Below are 17,559 nucleotides of genomic sequence, written 5' to 3'. Positions count from 1 at the left end.
TTTTTTGATAATGTTCTTTTTTCCAGATAAATTCCCTGAATTTTGGCAGAATATTGGCATCTTGGTACCAATGAAAATCAATATAAAAAAACTATTTTTTTTTCTCTATAAAGAGTGTTATTTATGGGTTTTAACGTTTTTGTACTTAAGGAACTTAAAAACGGTCCTAATACACGTTTCTCGTAATGTCCTTTCGTTTCCCAAACATAGGGTTCTTTGCATGTATTTAAACGTTTTTGTAGGTAACATGATCAAAAACACTTAAAACATGTTTTTAGTAATGTTATTCTGCATCTCCATAAAGGAGTTTTTTGCATGCGTTTTAGCGTTTAGGTTTGTAAGGAGGTCAAAAACACTTCAAGGCAAGTTCTTGGTAAAAGTTGGTTTTATTCCCATGTAATGTGATTGCCCTGTTTTTTTTTGTGATTTATTGTCTAACACGCTCAAAAACACTCAAAAGACACTTCTTCTTTTTTTTCCAACATAGTTTCGCGTGCTCTTTCGGGTTTTTCTAACTGTGAATGTGAAAAACACTCAAAATACACGCATTTGGTAAGGTTGTTCTGTTTCTCAATTAATATTGTTATTCAAGAGTTTAAGCATTTTGGTATCAAAGAAACTTCTTTATATACACGAGTTTTTGCGTTTTTTGCCTTGTGGTTCTTGTGAACTACAAGTTCTTTTGCTCAAAAATAATAAAACACTCATTATACACGTTTCTCGTAATGTCCTTTTGTTTCCCAATAGGGAGTGCTTTGCATCCATTTTCGCGTTTTTTTGTAGGTAACAAGGTCAAAAACACTCAAAATGTACCTTTTTGGTAATGTTATTTTATTTCTTCCTATTGGTTGGTTTGCATCCGTTTTAGCGTTTTTCTACGTAAAACACCGAAAAGACACGTTTTCATTAATTTTGTTTTAGATTCCCATATAGAGTGACTTGCATGTTATTTACCGTTATGGTGCCTAACAAGTTGAAAAACACTCATAACACAGTTTTCTGGCAAAGACGTTTAATTTTCCCATATAGGTGGCTTTGCATGCACTTTAGGGTTTGGTACATAACAGTACGAAAAAAAAAGCAAAATTTAATTTTTTTGATAATGTTCTTATTTAACATAATTTCTGAATTTTGCCCAAATTTTGGCATCTCGGTACCTGTGAATATGAAAAAGAAAAAAAAATATAGCATTTTTTTTATTTATTTATTTTTTTTCTCAATAAAGAGTGTTATTTGTGGCTTTTAGCTTTTTCATAAATAATGATCTTAAAAACACTCGTAATACACGTTTCTCGCAATGTCCTTTAATTTCCTAAAAATAGGGATCTTTGCATGTATTTAAGCGTTTCTATTGGTAACATGATCAAAAACACTCAAAATATATGTTTTTGGTAATGCTATTCTCTTTCTCCATAAAGTGTGTTTTGCATGCGTTTTAGCGTTTTGGTATATAAGGAGCTCAAAACACTTAAAGGCAAGTTCTTGGTAAAAATTGATTTGATTGCCATGTAAAGTGATTCCCAGGCTTTTTAGTGCTTTATTGCCTATCAAGCTCAAAAACACTCAAAAGACACTTTTCTGGTAATGTCGTTTTTTTTCCCACATAAAGCTGGTTTCGCATGCAATTTGGGATTTTGGTAACTAAGAATGTGAAAAGCACTCAAAATACACGCATTTAGTAAAGTTGTTCTGTTTTTCAATTAAGAGTGTTATTCAGGAGTTTCAGCATTTTGGTATCTAGGAAACTTCTCCATATACACGAGTTTTTGCGTTTTTTGCCTTGTGGTTCTTTTAAACTATAAAACATTCATTATACACTTTTCTCGCAATGTCCCTTTGTTTTCCAATATAGAGTGCTTTGTATCAATTTTCGCGTTTTTTTTTTTTTTAGGTAACATCGAAAACACTCAAAATATACCTTTTTGGTAATGTTTTTCAACTTCTTGATATTTGTTGGTTTTCATCCGTTTTAGCGTTTTTCTACGTAAAACACTGAGAAGACACGTTTCCAATAATTTTGTTTTGGTTTGCCATATAGAGTGAGTTCCATATTATTTATCGTTTTGGTGCCTAACATGCTGAAAAACACTCAAAACACAGATTTCTGGTAAGGTCGTTTAATTTCTTCATTTGCGAGGCTTTGAGTGCACTTTAGTGTCTGCTACATAACAGTCCGAAAAAAAGCTAATATCAACTTTTTTTTTTATATAATATTCTCTTATCATATAATTGCCCTAATTTTTCCCGGAATTTTGGCATCTCGGTACCTATGAAGGTGAATAACAAAAAAAGAAAAGAAAAACCTTTCATTTATTTATTTATTTATTTTTTTCTAAATAACGAATGTTATTTGTGGGTTTTAGCTTTTTGGTAGTTAAGGAACTTAAAAACACTCATAATACACATTTCTCGTAATGTCCTTACGTTTCCCAAACATAAGGTTCTTTGCATGTATTTAAGCGTTTTTATATATAACATTATCAAAAACACTCAAAATGCATCTTTTTGGTAATGTTATTCTGGTTCTCCATAAAGTTTGTTTTGCATGCGTTTTAGCGGTTTAGTATATAAGGAGCTCAAAAACACTTAAAGGCAAATTCTTGATAAAAATTGGTTTTATTGAAATGTAATGTGATTGCCCTGCTTTTTAGTGCTTTATTGCCCCTCAGGCTCAAAAACACTCAAAAGACATTTTTCTCGTAATGTCATTTTTTTCTCACATAAAGCTGGTTTCGCATGCAATTTGGGGTTTTGGTAACTAAGAATGTGAAAAGCTCTCAAAATACACGCATTTAGTAAGGTTGTTCTGTTTCTCAATTAGGAATGTTATTCATGAGTTTAAGCATTTTGGTATCTAAGAAACTTCTCCATATCCGCAAGTTTTTGCGTTTTTTGCCTTTTGGTTCTTTTGAACTATAAAACATTATATACTTTTCTTGCAATGTCCATTTATTTCCTAATATAGAGTGCTTTGCATCAATTTTTTGCGTTTTTTGTAGGTAATAAGCTCAAAAACACTCAAAATATACCTTTTTTGGTAATGTTTTTTTTTTATTTTTTTTATATTGGTTAGTTTGCATCCGTTTTAGCGTTTTTCTACGTAAAACACTGAGAAGACACGTTTTCAGTAGTTTTTTTTCCCATATAAAAGTGATTCCTATATAAAGTGAGTTATTTATTTATCGTTTTGGTGCCTAAAATTCTGAAAAACACTCAAAAGACAAATTTCTTTTAAGGTCGTTTAATTTCCTCATATAGGAGGCTTTGCATGCAATTTAGGGTTTGGTACAAAACAGTTCGAAAAAAAAAAAAAAAGCTGAAATTAACTTTTTTGATAATATTCTTTTATCACATAATTGCCCTGAATTTTCTCAGAATTTTGGCATCTCGGTACCTATGAATATGAATAACAAAAAAAAAAAAAAAAAATCCTATTTATTTTATTTATTTATTTATTTATTTTTTTTTCTAAATAAAGAGTGTTTTTTGTTTGTTTTTGCTTTTTGGTACTTAAGGATCTTAAAAAAAACACTCATAATACACGTTTCTTGTAATGTCCTTTTGCTTCCCAAACATAATGTTCTTTGCATGTACTTTAGCGTTTTTATAGATAACATGATCAAAAAACACTGAAAATACATGTTTTTGGTAATGCTATTCTGTTTTTCCATAAAGTTTGTTTTGCATGCGTTTTAGTGGTTTGGTATATAAACTTAAAGGCAAATTCTTCGTAAAAGTTGGGATTTTTCTGGTAATGTCATTTTTTCGCATTACATCGATTATTTGCATTTTTTGTAGGTAACAAGCTCAAAAACATTCAAAATATATCTTTTTGGTAATGTTATTATATTTCTTCATAAAGGATGGTTTCTATCCGCTTTAGCGTTTTTCTAAGTAAAACACTGAAAAGACACGTTTTTAGTAATTTTCTTTTGGATTCACATATTAACTGACTTCCATATTATTCATCGTTTTGGTGCCTAACATGCTGAAAAACACTGAAAAGACAGGTTTCTGGTAAAGTCCTTTAACTTCCTTATATAGGTGGCTTTGCATGCATTTTAGGGTTTGGTACATAAGAATCCGAAAAAAAAAGCTATAATTAACTTCAATGATAATATTCTTTTTTCCACATAAATTCCGTTAATTTTGGCAGAATTTTAGCATCTCGGTACCTATGAAGATGAATAACCAAAAAAAAAAAATCCCATTTTTTTTATTTATTTATTTTTCTAAAGAGTGTTATTTGTGGGTTCTAGCTTTTTGGTACTGAAGGAAATTAAAAATCACTCATAATACACGTTATTCGTAATGTTCTTTCGTTTCCCAAAAATAAGGTTCTTTACATGTATTTAAGCGTTTTTATACATAACATGATCAAAAACACTCAAAATACATATATTTTGTAATGTTATTCTGTTTCTCCATAAAATGTATTTTGTATGCGTTTTCGCGTTTTGGTACGTAAGGAGCTCAAAAACACTTAAAGGTAAGTTCTTGGTAAAATTTGGTTTTATTCCCATGTAATGTGATTGCCCTGACATTTAGGGCTTTATTGCGTAACACGCTCACAAACACTTAAAAGACATGCAAAGCCTCCCATATGAGGAAATTAAAGACCTAACAAGAAATATGTCTTTTCAGTGTTTTTCAGCATATTAGGCACCAAAACGATAAATAATAAGGAACTCACTCTATGTGGGAATGCAAAAATAGAAAATTACTGAAAACGTGTCTTCTCAGTGTTTTACGTAGAAAAACGCTAAAACTGATACAAACCAACCAATATCAAGAAGCAGAATAACATTACCAAAAATGTATATTTTGAGTGTTTTTGTGCTTGTTTCCTACAAAAAAAAACACGAAAATTGATACAAAGCACTCTATATTGGGAAACAAAGGGACATTGCGAGAAAAGTGTATAATGAATGTTTTATAGTTCAAAAAACCACAGGGCAAAAAACACAAAAACTCGTGTATATGCTGAAAGTCTTGAATAACACTCTTAATTGAGAAACAGAGCAACTTTACTAAATGCGTGTCAAAAACACTAAAAGGCAAGTTCTTCGTAAAAGTTGGTTTTATTCCCATGTATTGTGATTGAACTGCTTTTTAGTGCTTTATTGCCTAACACGCTGAAAAACACTCAAAGACACTTTTCTGATAATGTCATTTTTTTCCTACATAAAGCTAGTTTCGCATGGAATTTGGGGTTTTGGTAACTAAGAATGTAAAATAACACTCAAAATACACGCATTTAGTAAGGTTGTTCTGTTTCTTGATTAAGAGTGTTATTCATGAGTTTCAGTATTTTGGTATCTTAGAAACTTCTCCATATAGTCGAGTTTTTGCGTTTTTTGCCTTGTGATTCTGGTGAAACTATAAAACACTCATTATACACGTTTCTCGTTGTCCTTTTTTTTTTTTTTTTACTTATATAGAGTGCTTTGCATATATTTTCGCATTTTTTTATGTAACAAGCTGAAGAACCCACAAAATATAGTTTTTTGGTAATGTTATTCTATTTCTTCATATTGGTTGGTTTGCATCTGTTTTAGCGTTTTTCTACGTAAATCTTTTAAAAGACACGTTTCCAGTAATATTGCTTTAGATTTCCATATAGAGTGACTTTCATATTATTTATCGTTTTGGTGCCTAAAATGCTTTTTGGTGCCTTTTGCCTCCCAATATAGAGTGGTTTCTATCAATTTTCGCGTTTTTTGTAGGTAACAATATCAAAAACACTCAAAATATACGTTTTTGGTAATGTTATTCTATTTCTTCATTTTGGTTGGTTTGCATAGATTTTAGCGTTTTCTACGTAAAACAGCGAAAAGACGCGTTTTCAGTAATTTATTTTTGGATTCCCATATAGATTGACTTCCTTGGGTTTTATCGTGTTGGTTCCTAACATGCTGAAAAACCCTCATAAGTTAGTTTTCTAGCAAAGACGTTCAATTTCGCCATATAGGTGGCTTTGCATGCAATTTAGGGGTTTGGTACATAACAGTCCGAAAAAAAAGCTAAATGTAACTTTTTTGATAATGTTCTTTTTTTATATAATTTCCTGAACTTTGCCCGAATTTTGGCACCTCCTTACCTGTGAAGATAAATAACAATGAAAAAATATATATCGTATTTCTTTTATCTATTTATTATTTTTTCTCAATAACGAGTGTAATTTGTGGCTTTTACCTTTTTCGTACTTAATGAACTTAAAAATACCCATAATACACGTTTCTCGTAATGTCCTTTCGTTTCCCAAAAATAGGGTTCTTTGCATGTATTTAAGCGTTTTTATTGGTAACATGATCAAAAACACTCAAAATACATGTTTTTGGTAATGTTATTCTGTTTCACCCTAAAGTGTATTTTGCATGCATTTTAGTGTTTTGGTATATAAGGAGCTCAAATACTTTTATAGGCAAGTTCTTGTTAAAAATTGGTTTTATTTCAATGTAATGTGATTGCCCTCCTTTTTAGTGCTTTATTGCCTAACACGCTCAAAAACAATAAAAAGACATTTTTCTGGTAATGTCATTTTTTTCCCACATAAAGCTGGTTTCGCATGCAATTTTGGTTTTGGTAACCAAGGATGTGAAAAGCACTCAAAATACACGCATTTAGTAAGATTGTTCTGTTTCTCAATTAAAAGTGTTGTTCCAGAGTTTCAGCATTTTGGAATGTAAGAAACTTCTCTATATACACGAGTTTTTGCGGTTTTTTGCCTTGTAGTTCTTGTGAAACTATAAAACACTTATTATACACGTTTCTCGTAATGTCCTTTTGCTTCCCAATATAGAGAGCTTTCCATCTATTTTCGCGTTTTTTGTAGGTAACAATTTCAAAAACACTCAAAAGATACCTTTTTGGTAATGTTATTCTATTCCTTCATATTGGTTGATTTGCATCCGTTTTAGCATTTTTCTACGTAAAACAACGAAAAAACACGTTTTTAGTAATATTGTTTTGGATTCCCATATAGATTGACTTCCATGTTATTTATCATGTTGGTTCCTAAGATGCTGTAAAACATTCATAAGACCGTTTTCTGGCAAACACGTTTAATTTCCCCATGCACTTTAGGGGTTTGGTACATAATAGTCCGAAAAAAAAAACTAAACTTAACTTTTTTGATAATGTTCTTATTTCACATAATTTCCTGATATTTTCCTGAACTTTTGGCATCTCGGTACTTGTGAAGATGAATAAGAAAGAAAAAAAATATCTTATTTTTTTTATTTATTTATTGTTTCTCAATAAAGAGTGTTATTTGTGGCTTTTAGCTTTTTGGTAATTAATGAACTTAAAAACACTCATAATACACGTTTCTCGTAATCTCCTTTCGTTTCCTAAAAATAGAGTTCTTTGCATGTATTTTAGCGCTTTCATTGGTAACATAATCAAAAACACTCAAAATATATGTTTTTGGTAATATTATTCTGTTTCACCATAAAGAGTGTTTTGCATGCATTTTAGTGTTTTGGTATATAAGGAGCTCAAAAACACTTAAAGGCAAGTTCTTGGTAAAAATTCACGCTCAAAATATCACGCTCAAAAACACTCAAAAGACACTTTTCTGGTAAAGTCATGTTTTTTCCCACAAATCTATTTTTTGCATGCAATTTGGGGTTTTGGTAACTAAGAATGTGGAAAGCACTCAAAATACACGCATTTATTAAGGTTGTTCTGTTTCTAAATTAGGAATGTTATACATAAGTTTCAGCATTTTTGTATCTAGGAAACCTCTCCATATACACGAGATTTTGCGTTTTTTTGCCTTGTGGTTCTTTTGAACTATAAAACACTCATTATACACTTTTCTTGCAATGTCCTTTTGTTTTTCAATATAGAGTGCTTTCCATCAATTTTCACGTTTTTTGTAGGTAATAAGCTCAAAAACACTCAAAATATACCTTTTTAGTAACGTTTTTCTATTTCTTTATATTGGTTGCTTTGCATCCGTTTTAGCGTTTTTCTACGTAAAACACTGAGAAGACACGTTTTCAGTAACTTTGTTTTGGATCCCCATATAGAGGTGAGTTCCTTATTATTTATCGTTTTGGTGCTTAACATGCTAAAAAAACACTCAAAACACAGATTTCTGGTAAGGTCCTTAAATTTCTTCATATAGGAGGATTTGCATGCACTTTAGGGTTCTAAAAAAAAAGCTGAAATTAACTTTTTTATAATATTTTTTTTATTATATGATTGACCTGAATTTTCCCAGAATTTTGGCATCTCGGTACTATGAAGATGAATAACAAAAAAAAAAATCCAATTTTTTATATATTTTTTTTATTTATTTATTTTTTCTAAACAAAGAGTATTATTTGTGGGTTTTAGCTTTTTGGTACTTAAAGAACTTAAAAAAAACACTCATAATACACGTTTCTCGTAATGTCCTTTTGTTTCCCAAGCATAATGTTCTTTGCATGTATTTAAGCGTTTTTATAGATAACATGATCAAAAAACGCTCAAAATATATGTTTTTGGTAATGTTATTCTGTTTCTCCATAAAGTTTGTTTTCCATGCGTTTTAGCGGTTTGTTATATAAGGAGCTCAAAAACACTTAAAGGCAAGTTCTTCGTAAAAGTTGGTTTTATTCCCATGTAATGTGATTGTTCTGCTTTTTAGTGCTTTAGACACGTTTTCAGTAATTTTGTTTTGGATTCACATATTGACTGACTTCCATATTATTTATTGGTTTGGTGCCTAACATACTGAAAAACACTGAAAAGACAGGTTTCTGGTAAAGTCGTTTAATTTCCTCATATAGGTGGCTTTGCATGCACTTTAAGGTTTGGTAAATAACAATCCGAATAAAAAACTATAATTAACTTTTTTGATAATGTTCTTTTTTTTCCACATAAATTCCCTGAACTTTGGCAGAATTTTTTTATTTTTTTTAAATATTTTTTCTCTTTAAAGAGTGTTATTTGTGGGTTTTAACGTGTTGGTACTTAAGGAACTTCAAAACAGTCATAATACACGTTTTTCGTAATGTCCTTTCGTTTCCCAGAGATAGGGTTCTTTGCATGTATTTAAGCGTTTTTATAGGTAACATGATTAAAAACACTTAAAACACATGTTTTTTCTAATGTTTTTTCTGCTTCTCCATAAAGGAGTGTTTTGCATGCGCTTTAGCGTTTTGGTATGTAAGGAGCTCAAAAACACATAATGGCAAGTTCTTGGTCAAAGTTGGTTTTATTCCCATGTAATGTGATTGCCCTGCTTTCTAGTGCTTTATTGCCAAACACGCTCAAAAACACTCAAAACACTCTGGTAATGTCATTTTTTTCTCACATCAAGCTAGTTTCGCATGCTTTTTGGGATTTTGCTAACAATGTGAAAAACACGGAAAATACACGCTTTTGGTAAGATTGTACTGTTTCTCAATTAAGATTGTTATTCTTGAGTTTCAGCATTTTGGTATCTAAGAAACTTCTTTATATACACAAGTTTTTGCGCTTTTTGGCTTGTGGTTCTTGTGAACCACAAGTTTTTTTGCTCGAAAATAATAAGACACTCATTATACACGTTTCTCGTAATGTCCTTTTCTTTAGCAATAGGGAGTGCTTTGCATCCATTTTCACCTTTTTTGTAGGTAACCAGCTCAAAAATACTGAAAATATAGTTTTTTTGTAATGTTATTCTATTTTTTTTTCATATTGGTTGGTTTGCATCCGTTTTAGCATTTTTCTACGTAAAACACCGAAAAGACACGTTTTCAGCAATTTCGTTTTCGATTCTCATATAGACTGAATTCCATGTTATTTATCGTTTTGGTGCCTAACAAGCTGAAAAACACTCATAAGACAGTTTTCTGGCAAAGACGTTTGATTTCCCCATATAGGTGGCTTTGCATGCACATACATGGGAATAAAACCAATGTTTACCAAGAATGCCTTTAAGTGTTTTTCAGCTCCTTACATACCATATCGCTAAAACGTATGCAAAACACCCTTTATGGAGAAACAGAATAACATTACCAAAAACATGTATTTTCAGTTTTTTTTATCATCTAACCTATAAAAACGCTTAAATACATGTTTGTATAACAAAAGGACATTACGAAAATTGTGTATTATGAGTGTTTTTAAGTTCCTTAAGTACCAAAATGCTAAAACCCACAAATAACACTCTTTATAGAGAGAAAAAAAAACTTTTTTTTTTGTTATTCATCTTCATAGGTACCGAGATGCCAAAATTCTGGCAAAATTCATGGAAATTTTGTAAAAAAAACTTTATAAAAAAAATAATTTTAGCCTTTTTCCGGAGTTATGTACAAACCCTGAAGTGCATGCAAATCCACCTATATGGGGAAATTACACGACTTTACCAGAAACCTGTCTTTTGAGTGTTTTTCAGCAATTTCAACAATATTACTGAAAACGTGTCTTTTCAGTGATTTACTTAAAAAAACGCTAAAACGGATGTAAACCAACCAATAAGAAGAAATAGAATAACATTACCAAAAAGATATATTTTGATGTGTTTTTGAGCTTGTTACCTACAAAAAAAGCAAAAAATGGATAGAAAGCACTTTATATTGGCAAAGAAAAGGACATTACGAAAAACGTGTATGAGTGTATTATAGTTTGACAAGAACCACAAGGTAAAAAACTAAAAAACTCGTGTACATAAAGAAGTTTCTTACATACCAAAAAAGATGAAACTCATGAATAACACTTTTAATTTTGAAACAGAAATACCTTACCAAATGTGTGTATTAGAAAAGTTTCTTACCTACGAAAATGCTGAAACTCATGAATAACACTTTTAATTAAGAAATAGAAAAACCTTATTAATGCCTCTCTTTTGAGTTTTTTTTTTCACATTCTTAGTTACGAAATTCCCAAATTCCATGCAAAACTAGCTTTATGTTTGGAAATAAATGATATTACCAGAGAAGTGTCTTTTGAGTGTTTTGAGCGTGTTAGGCAATAAAGCACTAAAAAGCAGGGTAATAACATTACATGGGAATAAAAACAACTTTTACCAAGAACTTGCCTTTATGTGTTTTTGAGCTCATTACATACCAAAACGCTAAAACGCATGCAAAACACCTTTTATGGAGAAACAGAATAAAATTACCAAAAACATATATTTTTTGGGTTTTGATCATGTTATCTATAAAAACGCTTATATACATTTAAGGAATCTTATGTTTGCGAAACGAAAGGACATTACGAGAAATGTGTACTATAAGTGTTTTTAAGTTCCTTAAGTACCAAAAAGATAAAACCCACAAATAACACTCTTTATTTAGAAAAAAAAAGTAAGAAAATAAAAAAATAGGATTTTTTTTTTTGTTATTCATCTTCATAGGTACCGAGATTCCAAAAATTCTGGGAAAATTCAGGGCTATTATATGATAAAAGAAAATTATCAAAAAAGTTAATTTTAGCTTTTTTTCGGATTGTTATATACCATACCCTAAAGTGCATCCAAAGACTCTTATATGAGGAAATTAAACGACCTTACCAGAAATCTGTTTTTTCAGTGTTTTTCAGCATGTTAGGCACCAAAACGATAAATAATAAGAAACTCACCCTATATGAAAATCCAAAACAAAATTGCTGAAAACGTGTCTTTTCAGTGTTTTACGTGGAAAAGCGCTGAAACGGATGGAAACCAACCAATATCAACAAATAGAAAAACATTACCAAAAAGGTATATTTTGAGTGTTTTTGTGCTTGTTATCTACAAAAAAACGGGAAAATTGATGCAAAGCACTCTACATAAGAAAACAGAAGGACTTTGCAAGAAAGTGTATAATGAGTTTTTTATAGTTCAAAAGAACCAAAAGGCAAAAAACACAAAAACTCGTGTATATGGATACCAAAATGCTGAAACTCATAAATAACACTCTTAACTGAGAAACAGAACAACCTTACTAAATGCGTGTATTGTGCGTGCTTTTCACATTCTTAGTTATCAAAACCCCAAATAACATGCGAAACCACCTTTATGTGAGAAAAAAATGACATTACCAGAAAAGTGTCTTTTAAGTGTTTTTGAGCGTCATAGGCAATAAAGCACTAAAAAGCACGGCAATGAAATTACATTAGAATAACACCAATTTATACCAAAAACTTGCCTTTAAGTGTTTTTGAGCTCCTTATATAACAAACCGCTAAAACGCATGCAAAACAAACTTTATGGAGAAACAGAATAACATTACCAAAAACATATATTTTGAGCGGTTTTTGATCCTGTTATCTATAAAAACGCTGAAATACATGCAAAGAACATTATGTTTGGAAAACGTGTATTATGAGTGTTTTTTTTTTTAAGTTCTTTAAGTACCAAAAAGCTAAAACCCACAAATAACACTTTATTGAGAAAATAAAAAAAAAATAAAAAAAATATATAAAAAATTGGATTTTTTTTTTTTTTTTGTTATCTTCATAGTACCGAGATGCCAAAATTCTGGGAAAATTCAAGGCAATCGTATGATAAAAGAATATTATAAAAAAAGTTAATTTCAGCTTTTTTTTTTCGAACTGTTATGTACCAAACCCTAATGTGCATGCAAAGCCTCCTATATGAAAAAATCTAACGACCTTACCAGAAATCTGTGTTTTGAGTGTTTTTTAGCATGTTAAGCACCAAAACGATAAATAATAAGGAACTCACCTCTATATGGGGATCCAAAACAAAGTTACTGAAAACGTGTCTTCTCAGTGTTTTACGTAGAAAAACGCTAAAACGGATGCAAAGCAACCAATATAAAGAAATAGAAAAACGTTACTAAAAAGGTATATTTTGAGTGTTTTTGAGCTTATTACCTACGAAAAACGCGAAAATTGATGCAAAGCACTCTATATTGAAAAACAAAAGGACATTGCAAGAAAAGTGTATAATGAGTGTTTTATAGTTCAAAAGAACCACAAGGCAAAAAACGCAAAATCTCGTGTATATGGAGAGGTTTCCTAGATACAAAAATGCTGAAACTTATGTATAACATTCCTAATTTAGAAACAGAACAACCTTAATAAATGCGTGTATTTTCAGTGCTTTTCACATTCTTAGTTACCAAAACCCCAAATTGCATGCGAAAATAGATTTGTGGGGAAAAAAAAGACTAGCAAAAAAGTGTCTTTTGAGTGTTTTTGAGCGTGATAGGCAATAAAGCACTAAAAAGGAAGGCAATCACATTACATTGGAGGAAAACGAATTTTTACCAAGAACTTGCCTTTAAGTGTTTTTTGAGCTCCTTATATACCAAAACACTAAAACGAATGCAAAACACTCTTTATGGTGAAACAGAATAATATTACCAAAAACATATATTTTGAGTGTTTTTGATCATGTTACCAATGAAAACGCTAAAATACATGCAAAGAACTCTATTTTTAAGAAAGGAAAGGAGATCACGAGAAACGTGTATTATCAGTGTTTTTAAGTTCATTAATTACCAAAAAGCTAAAAGCCACAAATAACACTCTTTATTGAGAAATAATAAATAAATAAATAAAAAATACGATATTTTTTTTCTTTCTTATTCATCTTCACAGGTACCGAGATGCCAAAATTCGGGCAAAATTCAGGAAATTATGTGAAATAAGAACATTATCAAAAAAGTTAAGTTTAGTTTTTTTTTTTTCGGACTATTTTGTACCAAAACCCCTAAAGTGCATGGGGAAATTAAACGTGTTTGCCAGAAAACGGTCTTATGAGAGTTTTTCAGCATCTTAGGAACCAACACGATAAATAACATGGAAGTCAGTCTATATGGGAATCCAAAACAATATTACTAAAAACGTGTTTTTTCGATGTTTTACGTAGAAAAATTATAAAACGGAAGCAAACCAACCAATATGAATGAATAGAATAACATTACCAAAAAGGTATATTTTGAGTGTTTTTGAAATTGTTACCTACAAAAAACGCGAAAATAGATGGAAAGCAAAAGGACATTACGGGAAACGTGTATAATGAGTGTTTTATAGTTTCACAAGAACTACAAGGCAAAAAACACAAAAACTCGTGTATATAGAGAAGTTTCTTACATTCCAAAATGCTGAAACTCTGGAACAACACTTTTAATTGAGAAACAGAACAATCTTACTAAATGCATGTATTTTGAGTGCTTTTCACATGCTTAGTTACCAAAACCCCAAATTGCATGCGAAACCAGCTTTATATGGGAAAAAAATGACATTACCGGAAAAATGTCTTTTGAGTGTTTTTGAGCGAGTTAGGCAATAAAGCACTAAAAAGCAGGGCAATCACATTACATTGAAATAAAACCAATTTTTAACATGAACTTGCCTTTAAGTGTATTTGAGCTCCTTATATACCAAAACACTAAAATGCATGCAAAAACACTTTAGGGTGAAACAGAATAACATTACCAAAGACATGTATTTTGAGTGTTTTTGATCATGTTACCAATAAAAACGCTTAAATACATGCAAAAAACCCTATTTTTGGGAAACAAAAGGACATTACGAGAAACGTGTATTATGGGTGTTTTTAAGTTTATTAAGTACGAAAAACTAAAAGCCACAAATTACACTCTTTATTGAGAAAAAATAAATAAATAAATAAAAAAATACGATATTTTTTTTTCATTCTTATTTATCTTCACAGGTAAGGAGGTGCCAAAATTCGGGCAAAGTTCAGGAAATTATATAAAAAAAGAACATTATCAAAAATGTTACATTTAGCTTTTTTTTCGGACTCATGTACCAAACACCTAAATTGCATGCAAAGCCACCTATATGGCGAAATTGAACGTCTTTGCCAGAAAACTGACTTATGAGGGTTTTTCAGCATGTTAGGAACCAACACGATAAAACACAAGGAAGTCAATCTATATGGGAATCCAAAAATAAATTACTGAAAACGTGTCTTTTCGGTGTTTTACGTAGAAAACGCTAAAACGGATGCAAACCAACCAAAATGAAGAAATAGAATAACATTACCATAAACGTATATTTTGAGTGTTTTTGATATTGTTACCTACAAAAAAACGCGAAAATGGATGGAAAGCACTCTATATTGGGAGGCAAAAGGCAATAAAAAGCATTTTAGGCACCAAAGCGATAAATAATATGAAAGTCACTCTATATGGAAATCCAAAGCAATATTACTGGAAACGTGTCTTTTTTAAAGATTTACGTAGAAAAACGCTAAAACAGATGCAAACCAACCAATATGAAGAAATAGAATAACATTACTAAAATATATATTTTGTGTGTTCTTGAGCTTGTTACATAAAAAAAATGCAAAAATATATGCAAAGCACTCTATATAAGTAAAAAAAAAAAAAAAAGGACATAACAAGAAACGTGTATAATGAGTGTTTTATAGTTTCACCAGAATCACAAGGCAAAAAACGCAAAAACTCGACTATATGGAGAAGTTTCTAAGATACCAAAATACTGAAACTCATGAATAACACTCTTAATCAAGAAACAGAACAACCTTACTAAATGCGTGTATTTTGAGTGTTATTTTACATTCTTAGTTACCAAAACCCCAAATTTCATGCGAAACTAGCTTTATGTAGGAAAAAAATGACATTATCAGAAAAGTGTCTTTGAGTGTTTTTGAGCGTGTTAGGCAATAAAGCACTAAAAAGCAGGGTAATCACATTACATGGGAATAAAACCAACTTTTACGAAGAACTTGCCTTTTAGTGTTTTTGACACGCATTTAGTAAGGTTTTTCTGTTTCTCAATTAAGAGTGTTATTGAAGAGTTTCAGCATATACACGAGTTTTTGCGTTTTTTGCCTTGTGGTTTTTTTGAACTATAAAACATTCATTATACACTTTTCTCGCAATGTCCCTTTGTTTCCCAATATAGAGTGCTTTGTATCAATTTTCGCGTTTTTTTTTGTAGGAAACAAGCACAAAAACAGTCAAAATATACATTTTTGGTAATGTTATCCTGCTTCTTGATATTGGTTGGTTTGTATCAGTTTTAGCGTTTTTCTACGTAAAACACTGAGAAGACACGTTTTCAGTAATTTTCTTTTGGATTCCCACATAGAGTGAGTTCCTTATTATTTATCGTTTTGGTGCCTAATATGCTGAAAAACACTGAAAAGACATATTTCTTGTTAGATCTTTAATTTCCTCATATGGGAGGCTTTGCATGTCTTTTAAGTTTTTGTGAGCGTGTTACGCAATAAAGCCCTGAATGCCAGGGCAATCACATTACATGGGAATAAAACCAAATTTTACCAAGAACTTACCTTTAAGTGTTTTTGAGCTCCTTATGTACCAAAACGCTAAAACGCATGCAAAATACATTTGATGGAGAAACAGAATAACATTACAAAATACACGTATTTTGAGTGTTGTTGATCATGTTATGTATAAAAACGCTTAAATACATGTAAAGAACCTTATTTTTGGGAAACGAAAGAACATTACGAGAAACGTGTATTATGAGTGATTTTTAATTTCCTTCAGTACCAAAAAGCTAAAACCCTCAAATAACACTCTTTTGAAAAATAAATAAATTAAAAAAATGGGAATTTTTTTTTTTATTATTCATCTTCATAGGTACCGAGATGCCAAAATTCTGCCAAAATTCACGGAATTGATGTGGAAAAAAGAATATTATCATAGAAGTTAATTATAGCTTTTTTTTCGGTTTGTTATGTACCAAACCTTAAAATGCATGCAAAGCCACATATATAAGGAAGTTAAAGGACTTTAACAGAAACCTGTCTTTTCAGTGTTTTTCAGCATGTTAGGCACCAAAACGATAAATAATATGGAAGTCAGTCAATATGTGAATCCAAAAGAAAATTACTGAAAACGTGTCCTTTCAGTGTTTTACGTAGAAAAACGCTAAAGCGGATACAAACCATCCTATATGAAGAAATAGAATAACATTACCAAAAAGAAATATTTTGATTGTTTTTGAGCTTGTTAGCTACAAAAAATGCAAAAAAATCGATGTAAAGCACTCTTTATTAGGAAACAAAAGGATATTACGAGAAACGTGTATAATGAGTGTTTTATAGTTTTTAAAAGAATCACAAGGCAATAAATGCAAAAACTCGTCTATATAGAGATATTTTTTACATATCAAAATGAATAAATGCATGAATAACACTTTTAATCGATTAACAGAACTACCTTACAAAATTGAGTATTTTGAGTGTTTTTCACATTCTTAGTTACGAAAATGCCAAATTACATGCGAAACTACCATCATTTGGGAAAAAAAATGACATTACCAGAAAAGTGTCTTTTGAGTGTTTTTCATCGTGATATGCAACAAATCACTAAAAAGCAGAACGATCACATTACATGGGAATAATCCCAACTTTTACAAAGAATTTGCCTTTAAGTGTTTTTGAGCTCCTTATATACTAAACCGCTAAAACGCATGCAAAACAAACTTTATGGAGAACCAGAATAACATTACCAAAAAGATGTATTTTGAGTGTTTTTGATAATGTTATCTATAAAAACGCTTAAATACATGCAAAGAACCTTATGTTTGGGAAACGTAAGGACATTACGAGAAACGTGTATTATGAGTGTTTTTAAGTTCCTTAACTTCCAAAAAGCTAAAACCCACAAA

The sequence above is a fragment of the Scylla paramamosain genome, chromosome 47 (genome assembly GCF_035594125.1).
Source record: "Scylla paramamosain isolate STU-SP2022 chromosome 47, ASM3559412v1, whole genome shotgun sequence".
NCBI classification, from domain to species: domain Eukaryota; kingdom Metazoa; phylum Arthropoda; class Malacostraca; order Decapoda; family Portunidae; genus Scylla; species Scylla paramamosain.
Note: the sequence above shows the minus strand (reverse complement) of the source record.